The 12158-nt window shown below is 44.3% G+C and overlaps 1 non-coding gene across 1 annotated transcript; it reads left to right on the top strand.

Moving 5' to 3' along the window:
• The first annotated feature begins 5234 nt into the window (after positions 1-5234).
• trnag-acc (transfer RNA glycine (anticodon ACC)) lies at positions 5235-5305 on the top strand. Its single transcript has one exon. It is a non-coding gene; the product is annotated as a tRNA-Gly (tRNA).
• The last annotated feature ends 6853 nt before the right edge of the window (positions 5306-12158 follow it).

Here is a 12158-nt window from a genome sequence, read left to right as displayed (position 1 = left end):
TTGTAGTTTCTTATGTCTTGCAGACCAAAGGCTCATACATTATGCAAGGATATCAAAAACGCCTGCAGTACTCCAGGCAACTAAAGACTTGCACAGCAGTCGCAAACTGTCCTTTGATTTGCCCTGAATGGTTCCATAATCCTATACCCTATTTGTTTTGGCTTCTCTTGCTCATGAACCTTTAGTTATTTGTGCACAATCTTTAGCTTGGTTTAAATCCCCTTGTATAGCCATGTTGTGTATCGCATTCCAGTAATCTCACACAGAACAGACATTTTGGTTAATAAGTAACCCTTATAGGTGAAAACTAATCTAGATACAAACATATTACTCTGGGAAGCTCACAATAACTCTCAGGCTAACACAGACCCAAAAAAGGATTTTGCTAAAACTATGTACAATTAGAAATCAAAGAAGAAACAATAACAATGACCAAGACCTCTTCAAATTGCTTAAAGGAAAAAGTTACATTATTTTTATTAGCTTGTATTTCAGGATTGATTGCTATTAATGTTTTCGGATCACATTCTGCAAATTTTACTTTTCTGTGAAATCTGGAATCGAATTGCCTTGCCTGGAACATACAGTCAGGGAAGAAGCCTATGCTTTCACCTCCCTCCACAACATGCACCTGCAATTTCAGTGTAAGACCTGACCAGGTGGACAGTCTTGTGCCAGCCAGCCACACTGGCATCCTACCCAATCCCTGCCAAGCTGACAAGCCTACGCAGCTCACCAGAAATATGGCCATGCCCCCATCTCCATCATCTGATTACAGTGCAGACAGGACTTCACATCAACACCCAAAATTGTAACTAAATATACCTTAAAATTAGTCTCGTTTTACACAATAAAAAGTTGACATTTGCAATAAAAATGTGTAATAGTAGCCAACACAAGGGCAACTAAACCACAAAGGAATATTCAGATTAGCATGTGAATGTGAGGGTGTGATATTATAAAATGGAAAACTATGAAGATCTGATGATTTGTGTTTGTTATACCAAATAGAATTTAAAATGATATAAACATTACGAACATGTGAATGAGGAGCAGGAGTAAGGCACAAGACCATTCGAGCCCTTTAATAAGATTGTGGCTTATGTGATTGTAAGCTCAACTCTATATTCCTGCATAGTCTCAATAATCTTTCACCCCCTTACTTATCAAGAGTCTATCTACCTCTGTCTTAAAAATATTCAAAGATTCCACCACCATTGCCTTTTGAGAAAGAGATTCAAAAGTTTCATGACGGAGACAAAAAATAGCTCACCTCTGTCTTAAATAGGTGACCTCTTATTTTTTAAACAGTGGTCCCTTGTTCTAGATTATTACAGAAGAGGAGAATTAGGGGCGGCACGGTAGCAGTGGTTAGCACTGCTGCTTCACAGCTCCAGGGACCTGGGTTCGATTCCTGGCTTGGGTCACTGTCTGTGTGGAGTTTGCACATTCTCCTCGTGTCTGCGTGGTTGAGTACTCCAGGCAACTAAAGACTTGCACAGCAATCACAAACTGTCCTTTGATCTGCCCGGTGCTCCGGTTTCCTCCCACAGTGCAAAAAGATGTGTGGGTTGGAGGGAGAGATTATTGTTGCCGCACCAGTTCACCAGATTCTTGATCTCATTCCTGTACTCTTGTCATTGTTTGAGATTCAACCCACTAGAAAATCAAATTGGAGGTGAATTTGGCCACACACACAGTCAGTCAGCCAAACACGGGCGGCACGGTAGCACAGTGGTTAGCACTGCTGCTGCAGAGACCTGGTTCAATTCCCGGCTTGGGTCACTGTCTGTGTGGAGTTTGCACATTCTCCTCGTGTCTGCGTGGGTTTCCTCCGGGTGCTCCGGTTTCCTCCCACAGTCCAAAGATGTGCAGGTTAGGTTGATTGGCCATGCTAAAATTGCCCATAGTGTCCTGGGATGTGTAGGCTAGAGGGATTAGTGGGTAAATATGTAGGGATATGGGGGTAGGGCCTGGGTGGGGTTGTGGTCGGTGCAGACTCGATGGGCCAAATGGCCTCTTTCTGCACTGTAGGGTTTCTATGATGATTTCTTTCTATGAAACATCTTCTCCATAATACCCTGGGCGGGATTCTCGGACTGTTCATGCCAGCAGGCTTCTCCTGTTCTGCCGCAGTGAGCAGAGATTTGGCTGAGCGCCAAATTCTCCATTCTCTCTGGCAACGGCAGCATGGCATGAACGGCCAAAAAATTCTGACCTCTGTTATATCCCCTCTGTTTCAATCAAGTTGCCTCTTCCTCTTCTGAACCCCAGTGGATACAAGCCTAGCTTGTAGACAATCTAAGACAACCTGCCCATTCCAGGTATTATTCTAGATTCCTCCTCGTTCTTTAGTGATGATGCACTAACAAGTATGATGTTGCACCTTTGAAACTCCTCGTCATTGGTGATGGGTTTTTGTGGGTCCTTGTGCAGCTGTTGAACCCAATTCCAGAGCCGCATTTTCAACCACACGCTTGACAGGTGTTTCCGGGAGGTGGGATTGGTCCTTGGACTCTAGATTGCTGGCATTCCTTTCTCAGGCTCCTCTTCTGGACCTCCTCTGGTCATTAGCTATTTTTGAAGATTTGTGTCCCTTCAATCAGGAGGTTTCTCCAAGTAGGTTTCTTCTGAGCAAGGGTCTCCCAGTCGTTGACATCTATGTTGCATTTCTTGAGGTAAGCCTCCAAGGTGGGCGGCACGGTAGCACAGTGGTTAGCACTGCTGCTTCACAGCTCCAGGGTCCCGGGTTCGATTCCCGGCTCGGGTCACTGTCTGTGTGGAGTTTGCACATTCTCCTCGTGTCTGTGTGGGTTTTCTCCGGGTGCTCCGGTTTCCTCCCACAGTCCAAAGATGTGCGGGTTAGGTTGATTGGCCAGGTTAAAAATTGCCCCTTAGAGTCCTGGGATGCGTAGGTTAGAGGGATTAGCGGGTAAATATGTGGGGTGGGATTGTGGTCGGTGCAGACTCGATGGGCCGAATGGCCTCCTTCTGCACTGTAGGGTTTCTATGATTTCTATGTGTCTTTGAAGCGCTTCCTTTGTCCTCCTGTTGTTCATGAACCTTCCTTGAGCTGGGTGAAGAAGATTAGGTTTGGCAGTCGGGCTTCTGGCATCCTAAGCATCTGGTTCCCATAGTCTAGTAAGCCTTTTTTCAAATGCTTGCAAGACATTTATATTTTTCCTTAAATATAGTGATCAGTACTGTACACTATGCCAGATGTGGTCTCAGCAATATGCTGTATTACTGAATCATAATGTCCCTACTGTGGCATTGACTTCCCCTTGCAATATATGGAAGAAGATGTAGCTGGTCGGATTAGCAAGTTTGCGGATGAGACAAAGATTGCTGGAGTTGCGGATAGTGATGAATATTGTTAGGTAGGCTGGTAAATCACACACACACACACACGGATAGTGATGAATATTGTTAGATAGGCTGGTAAATCACACACACACGGATAGTGATGAATATTGTTAGATAGGCTGGTAAATCACACACACACACACGGATAGTGATGAATATTGTTAGATAGGCTGGTAAATCACACACACACGGATAGTGATGAATATTGTTAGATAGGCTGGTAAATCACGCACCCACACAGATAGTGATGAATATTGTTAGATAGGCCGCACGCACGCATGCACACACACACACGTGTGCAAGTCCACAGATCCTTAAAGGTGGCAGCACAGGTGGAAAAGGTGGTGAAGAAGGCATATGGCATGCTTGCCTTTATTGGACGGGGCATATGATGTTATATAGAACGTTGGTTAGGCCACATTGGGAATACTGCGTCCAGTTCTGGTCGCCACACTACCAGGAGGACGTGGAGGCTTTGGAGAGAGTGCAGAAAAGATTTACCAGGATGTTGCCTGGTATGGAGGGCATTAGCTATGAGAAGAGATTGAGTAAACTAGGGTTGTTCTCCCTGGAAAGACGGAGGTTGAGGGCCGACCTAAAAGAAGTTTATAAAATTATGAAGGGCATAGATAGGGTGAACAGTTGGAAGCTTTTTCCCAGGTCAGAAATGACAAACACAAGGGGTCACAAGTTCAAGGTAAGGGGGGCAAGGTTCAATACAGATATGCGGGGGACGTATTTTACAGAGGGTGGTGGGGGCCTGGAATGCACTACCAAGCAAGGTGGTTGAGGCAGACACGCTAGGATCATTTAAGACTTATCTAGATAGCCAAATGAACAGACTGGGAATAGAGGGATACAAACGGATGGTCTAGTTAGGAACACATGATCGGTGCAGGCTTGGAGGGCCAAAGGGCCTGTTCCTGTGCTGTATTGTGCTTTGTTCTTTGTACCTATCTTTGTCTCATCAGCAAATTTAGTAACCATATGTATGGTCCCTTCATCCAAATCATTTATTTAAATTGTAAAGAGTTGAGGCCCCAGCACCAATCACTGCAGTGCACCATTCATTACATTGTCCCTAAAGTTTATTCATTAGTGTCACACGTAGGCTCACTGCAATGAAGTTACTGTGAAAATCCTCTAGTTGCCAAATTCCAGTGCCTGTTCGGGTACACTGAGGGAGAATTTATCACGGCCAATGCATCTAATCGGCACATCTTTCGGACTGTGGAAGGAAACCAGAGCACTGGAGGAAACCCACGCAGACACAGGGAGAAAGGGCAGACTCCGCACAGACAGTGACCCAAGCCAGGAATCGAACTCGGGTCCCTGGTGCTGTGAGGCAGTGATGCTAACTACTGTGTCACCATGCTAGTAGGACAATCTAAAAATAGTGAATCAGAATGATTTTAGTCTTGCTGTTACTTTGCTAAGAGATATTGGGTGGAACAGTGTGTCACAGTGATCACAGAGACGTTAGCTCTCTGGTATCTCAGTCAACTCCCATTGAAGGAGAATAAAAAGGTTTGAATTTTGTGCCATACTCAGATGAAATTAAATTAAAAATTATATTCTCAGTGAAATTCAAAGACACTGGAATTCCAGATGCTATGATCAGGTGAGGAGGGGTTAATTGGTCCATCTCTTTTCCCTTGTTTGACTGCAACAGGTTTTTTGAAACGGATATACTTGACAATTCAATGAATGGTTAACTGTTTATGCACTGTGATTATAAAAGACACAATCAGACAATTGTTTTTACTGTCTATAACCCGTTCTAAGTATGTTCTAACTTTTGCACACACAAACACTCGAAGTTCTCACAAATAGATGACAAAATGTGGAAGGATGGATTAAGCATCTGTGCATTGGTGGTTCAGTGGTAGAATTCTCACCTACCACGCAGGAGGCCCAGGTTCGATTCCCGGCCAATGCAAAGCTCCTTCTTAGTTTAAATCACAGGTAGATAGTTTTCTGATCGATTAGGGGATATGGGGAGCAGGCGGGTAAGTGGAACTGATTCGCTTCAGATCAGCCATGATCTTGTTGAATGGCGGGGCAGGCTCGAAGGGCCAGATGGCCTACTCCTGCTCCTATTTCTTATGTTCTTATGTTCTTAAGCAAGTCAAGAGCCCAGTGAAAAAATAAAAGGGTATACAGTTTGTGGAGGTTGGTGAATTTAGCTTGCTTGAGGCCGAATTGGTCCTGCTACTTCCACTCAGTGGTCCTGATACTTTGGGCTTTGAGGCAATTTAGAGATGTAGATGGATGATTTATCTGCTCTTTGGGAGACAATAGCGCTGGGTTGACTTCTTTCAAAACCTGAATTAGTTACAATCAGCAGACAAGGTTCAAAAACTTTGAATTGAGAGAGGAATCAACCCAATGTTCTTGTTCCTTCAGTGTCTCAGCTCCTTGGCCTGTTCTGCAGAGAAAGCAGGTGCTTAAGACACACAAAATTTTGGGTAGTCACATGAGTTTTCCTCACCAACAGCCCATGGATCTAAATAAGGTCATGACCAGTATATTCCAATTGTAGCTTGATTAGTTCTTGTCTAGCAATCGGTCTCTCAACCAGGACCCCATTGTCCAAGTGGTTATGTCTAATGATTTGTCTCCACCTGATTGTATCGTTAGCATATTGTCTAGACATTCAGAGGTTTATTCACATTCTGAGGTCATTGTCTTTGGTGAGTATTTTCAATTGTGTTAGAATGTGGAAGGTACAGTCATGAAAATCGTTGCCAACTCAAGTTGTTGAAATGTGGCTTTAGTCTCTTTGTATATAAAAAAATCAATTGGGGGTTTCCAGCTGGTAGATTCAAAATTATTTTTCATAAAGCAGGATTTCATAACACATAAATGGCCTTACTTTATGGGATGAAAGTCAGAGATTCAACATCTAGCAATTAAATTTAGGGAATATTTTTGCTGTTCCAAGTAATTCTGTTTTGTCCACAATTGTGGCACTTGCATTCCTGCAGCTCACCATTCCCACTCTGAATGCTCTGTGCTTCCAAGCAGACTCAACAAAAATCAGAGGAACATTTTTCTTGAGAGCTCAGCAGTTCTCTGGTCAGACTTTCACATTCTTTTACAGCAGGATGTATAGCAGGAATTGTGTGTCCCCAACTTTACTTCTCACCATTTGTAATTATTTATTACATTTACATGACTATAGAAAAAGAGCAGGGAATGGGCCCAATTGGATGGATCTACCAACACAAACTTTTAACTTTCAGATCTTTCAGGGCTCCACCATACCATGGGGAAGGTGTGACCTCTATGAGAAGGATGGTCTACACCTTAATCAGAAGGGGACCAATATCCTGGGGGGTAAATTTGCTAAGGCCATGCAGGGAGGTTTAAACTGATTCGGGGGGGGGGAGGGATCCTGAGTAGTGGGGCTGAAAGTGAGGGATGCATGGATGGGGACTGCAATGCACGGCATTGCAGAGGTGGGGTGGAGCAGGGTTTGAAATGTGTATACTTCAATGCCAGGAGTATTCGCAATAAAGTGGGTGAACTTGCAGCGTGGATCAGTACCTGGGACTTCGATGTTGTGGCTATTTCAGAGACATGGATAGAGCAGGGGCAGGAATGGATGCTGCAGGTCCCGGGGTTCAAATGTTTTAGTCGAAGTAGGGAAGGAGGTAGAAGAGGGGGAGGGGTAGCATTATTGGTCAGAGATTGTATCACAGTGTCAGAGAGGAGGTTTGATGAGGACTTATCTGTTGAGGTAGTATGGGCGGAGATTAGAAATAGGAGAGGAGAGGTCACCCTGTTGGGAGTCTTTTATAGACCTCCTAAAAGTTCTAGAGAGGTTGAGGAAAGGATTGCGGAGTCAATCCTGCTTAGGAGTGAAAGTAATAGGGCAATTGTTATGGGGGATTTTAACTTGACTCATATTGACTGGAATTGTTATAGCTCTAGCTCGTTAGAGGGGTCAGTTTTTGTTCAAAGCGTGCAGGAAGGTTTTTTGACTCAGTATGTAGACAGGCCAACTAGAGGTGAGGCTATATTGGATCTGGTGCTGGGAAATGAGCCAGACCAGGTGCTAGACTTGGAAGTTGGTGTGCATTTTGGTGATAGTGACCACAATTCGGTTACGTTCACCTTAGTGATGGAAAGGGATAGGCATGAACCTCGGGCCAGTGGTTTTAGCTGGGGGAAGGGTAATTATGAGGCTATTAGGAGAGAATTAGGAAACATAGGTTGGACTAGGAGATTACAGGGACTGGGAATGTCCGACATGTGGAGTTTTTTCAAGGAGCAGCTACTGCGAGTCTGTGATAGGTATGTCCCTGTCAGGCAAGGAGGAATTGGTAGGGCTAGGGAACCGTGGTGCACCAAAAAAGTTTCTTTGTTGGTTAAAAAGAAAAAGGAGGCTTATGTTCGGATGAGACGTGAGCACTCGGGTAGTGCACTAGAAAGCTTTAGATTGGCTAAGAGGGAGTTGAAGAGCGAGCTTAGAAGGGCTAAAAGGGGACATGAGAAGACTTTGGCGGATAGGGTTAAAGAGAATCCTAAGGCGTTCTATAGGTATGTCAAGAACAGAAGGTTGGTTAGGGCAAGTTTAGGGCCAGTTATAGATGGCAGAGGGAAGTTATGTGTGGAACCGGAGGAGATTGGTGAAGCATTGAACCAATATTTCTCTTCGGTGTTCACGCAAGGGGACATGAATATAGCTGAGGAGGACACTGGGTTGCAGGGGAGTAGAATAGACAGTATTACAGTTGATAAGGAGGATGTGCAGGATATTCTGGAGGGTCTGAAAATAGATAAATCCCCTGGTCCGGATGGGATTTATCCAAGGATTCTCTGGGAGGCAAGAGAAGTGATTGCAGAGCCTCTGGCTCTGATCTTCAGGTCGTCGTTGGCCTCTGGTATAGTACCAGAAGATTGGAGGTTAGCGAATGTTGTCCCATTGTTTAAGAAGGGGAACAGAGACTTCCCCGGGAATTATAGACCGGTGAGTCTCACTTCTGTTGTCGGCAAGATGTTGGAAAAAATTATAAGGGATAGGATTTATAGTTATTTGGAGAGTAATGAATTGATAGGTGATAGTCAGCATGGTTTTGTGGCAGGTAGGTCGTGCCTTACTAACCTTATTGAGTTTTTTGAGAAAGTGACCAAGGAGGTGGATGGGGGCAAGGCAGTGGACGTGGTATATATGGATTTTAGTAAGGCGTTTGATAAGGTTCACCATGGTAGGCTTCTGCAGAAAATGCAGATGTATGGGATTGGGGGTGATCTAGGAAATTGGATCAGGAATTGGCTAGCGGATAGGAAACAGAGGGTGGTGGTTGATAGTAAATATTCATCATGGAGTGCGGTTACAAGTGGTGTACCTCAGGGATCTGTTTTGGGGCCACTGCTGTTTGTAATATTTATTAATGATCTGGATGAGGGTATAGTTGGGTGGATTAGCAAATTTGCTGATGACACCAAAGTCGGTGGTGTGGTAGACAGTGAGGAAGGGTGTCGTAGTTTGCAGGAAGACTTAGACAGGTTGCAAAGTTGGGCCGAGAGGTGGCGGATGGAGTTTAATGCGGAGAAGTGTGAGGTAATTCACTTTGGTAGGAATAACAGATGTGTTGAGTATAGGGCTAACGGGAGGACTTTGAATAGTGTGGAGGAGCAGAGGGATCTAGGTGTATGTGTGCATAGATCCCTGAAAGTTGGGAATCAAGTAGATAAGGTTGTTAAGAAGGCATATGGTGTCTTGGCGTTTATTGGTAGGGGGATTGAATTTAGGAGTCGTAGCGTTATGTTGCAACTGTACACAACTCTGGTGCGGCCGCACTTGGAGTACTGTGTGCAGTTCTGGTCCCCACATTACAGGAAGGATGTGGAGGCTTTGGAGAGGGTGCAGAGGAGGTTTACCGGGATGTTGCCTGGTATGGAGGGGAGATCCTATGAGGAGAGGCTGAGGGATTTGGGATTGTTTTCGCTGGAAAGGCGGCGGCTAAGAGGGGATCTTATTGAAACATATAAGATGATTAGAGGTTTAGATAGGGTGGATAGTGATAGCCTTTTTCCTCTGATGGAGAAATCCAGCACGAGGGGGCATGGCTTTAAATTGAGGGGGGGTAGTTATAGAACCGATGTCAGGGGTAGGTTCTTTACCCAGAGGGTGGTGAGGGATTGGAATGCCCTGCCAGCATCAGTAGTAAATGCGCCTAGTTTGGGGGCGTTTAAGAGATCCGTAGATAGGTTCATGGACGAAAAGAAATTGGTTTAGGTTGGAGGGTCACAGTTTTTTTTTTAACTGGTCGGTGCAACATCGTGGGCCGAAGGGCCTGTTCTGCGCTGTAATGTTCTATGTTCTATGTTCTATACATGTACCCAGAATCCTCCAGTCAGTAACTCTCAAATGTACAACAGGGCTCTGACTTGTTTACCAGGACTGGCAAATGTGAAATTTTACTGAATTGCTGCTCGTCATGATGAGTCACCACTTGGATTTCCAGATTAGATTTATCCTGCTTCTTGGTGACAGGGCAGCTGGATAATTTTTCACAACTGCAAAATTGATAGATGCCATCACTTTAGGGCTATTCAAGCACAAAGTTGGGTTGATATCAGTATTGCTTTGTGGGGACTGTGATGTTGAATCAAGTCCCATCAATCCACATAAGTGAATGTAAATGTTCCCATGGCACGATTTATAAAGGAACAGGGAATGTTTTCTAGTGCCCTGCCCAACATTCTTCTTGCAGCTAATATCACTAAAAACAGACACTTTCACCATTCCTCCCATTGCTATTTCTGGGACTTTGCACTGCACAAGCTTGCTGCTGCTGCTGCATTTTCCCAATGGCAAAACTAATAACACTTCCAGAAAGTAATTTACTATCTACGAAATACGATGTCCTGAGCAAGTGAAAGATTCTTTATAAATGCAACTTCTTTCCCTCTATTTTTTGAGATGGTGGGATTTGCTGAGTTTCCCCACTGCTACATTTCCTAAACTACATTTCTAAAATCGCCAAAGCATAGGATTGGTTATTTTAAAACAGTATGAAAGATTAGACAAGTAAGTTAAAAACAAAAATAAACTCAACCACTGCTCCTTTTAATAAGCTTGGTAGAGGCTTGGTTAGCGTGTGGACCACATTAAATTTCAGAAAGAAATGCACCAGTGGCTAATTTAAAAATATGTAGAGTTGTATGTCAGTACTCCAGAGGTGAGGTGAGAATGATTGCCCTTGACATCAAGCAGCATTTGACCATGTGAGTATATAAACTAACTTATCTTGGAGATCCATGGCCTAGTCTGTGGGGAGCAGTCAGAGGATGGAGCAGAGCAGCACTGTGAATATATAAACTAACTTATCTTGGGGATCCATGGCCTAGTCTGCAGTGAGCAGGCAGAGCAGCAGCACTGAGTATATTAATTAACTTACCTCAGGAATCCACAGCCTAGTCTCCTATATCATCTCCCACTACTGCACAGAGCAACTCTGTATATATTAATTGAAAAAATGATGTCACAGGAATGCTGTGACCTGATTGGCTGATAGGAAGTCTGTGCTAAATTCCAAAAAACACTTCAAAACTAATTAATTTAGTAATTAATTAAGTAGAGATGGCTGGGCAGGTGACGTGTTGTAGTTGAATGATGTGGGAGCTGCAGATCCCATTGCGAGCTGCAGTGATCACATCTGCAGAAAGTGCTCGAAGAACTTCGGCTCAGTGTTAATGAGCTAGTGTCTGAACTTCAGAAGCTGCTGCACATCTGGGGGGTAGAGTTACCTGGACACTTTATTTCAGGAGGTGGTCACACCTGGTAGATTAAGTACCTCTAATTCAGTGGTCAGGGACACCAGGGTGTGACTGTAAGTGAGACAGGTAGAGGGACCCTGAATTCAGGAATGGAGGAGTCTCAGCTCTTGATCTTGTCCAACAGGTATGAGGGGCTTGCTCCCTGTGTGGATGAGGAAGAGGGCTGTAGGGAGAATGAGCTAGCCAACGACTGCATTGTGGTACAGGAGGCCATTCAAGAGGAGAGCAAAAAGACAAGTGGTAGTTGTAGGGGATTCTATAATTGGGGGATTGATAGCATCCCTTCTGAACAAGTGTCCCGCATGATATGTTGCCTGTCTGGTGCCTGGGTGAAGGACATCTCTGACCATCTTGAAAGGATATTGGAGTGGGACGGGGAGGATCCAATTGTTGTGGTCCATGTTGGGACAAACAACATAGGCAAGACTGGGAAAGAGGACCTGTTTGGGGATTATCAGGCATTGGAATTAAATTAAAGATCAGGACCTCCACGGTTGTAATCTCTGGATTACTACCTAAGCCACGGGCGAATTGGCATAGGGATGAGAAAATTAGTGAAGTAAACATGTGGCTACAGAAGTGGTGCAGGAAAGAGGGGTTCCATTTCATGGGGCATTGGCATCAGTATTGGGACAGGAGGGATCTGTACTGTTGGGACGGTCTTCACCTGAACCGATCTGGGACTAGTGTTCTAACAGAAAGGATAAATAGGGTGGTCACAAGGACTTTAAACTCGCGGGGGGGGGGGGGGGGGGGGAGGGAAGGGTAAAACTACTGAAAGAATAATGGTTAATGGGAAGCAAAGCAGCAGGTTAGCATGTGGGGAGGAGGATTCAACTACATGGTAAATAATGAAAAAAGTTAAAAGGAAGGTGACCCAACAAAAAAATCACACCCACCCAATTTACCCATTTAATAAAGTTCTCCATAAATAGTTCTTAATCCCCAAAAATAATCAAACAAAACTCCACAATATTCATCTAATTCCATCCTCACATCCC

Source organism: Mustelus asterias, chromosome 2 (assembly GCF_964213995.1).
Source record: "Mustelus asterias chromosome 2, sMusAst1.hap1.1, whole genome shotgun sequence".
Classification (NCBI taxonomy): Eukaryota; Metazoa; Chordata; class Chondrichthyes; order Carcharhiniformes; family Triakidae; genus Mustelus; species Mustelus asterias.
Note: the sequence above shows the minus strand (reverse complement) of the source record. Positions and strands in the feature narration are given on the sequence as shown.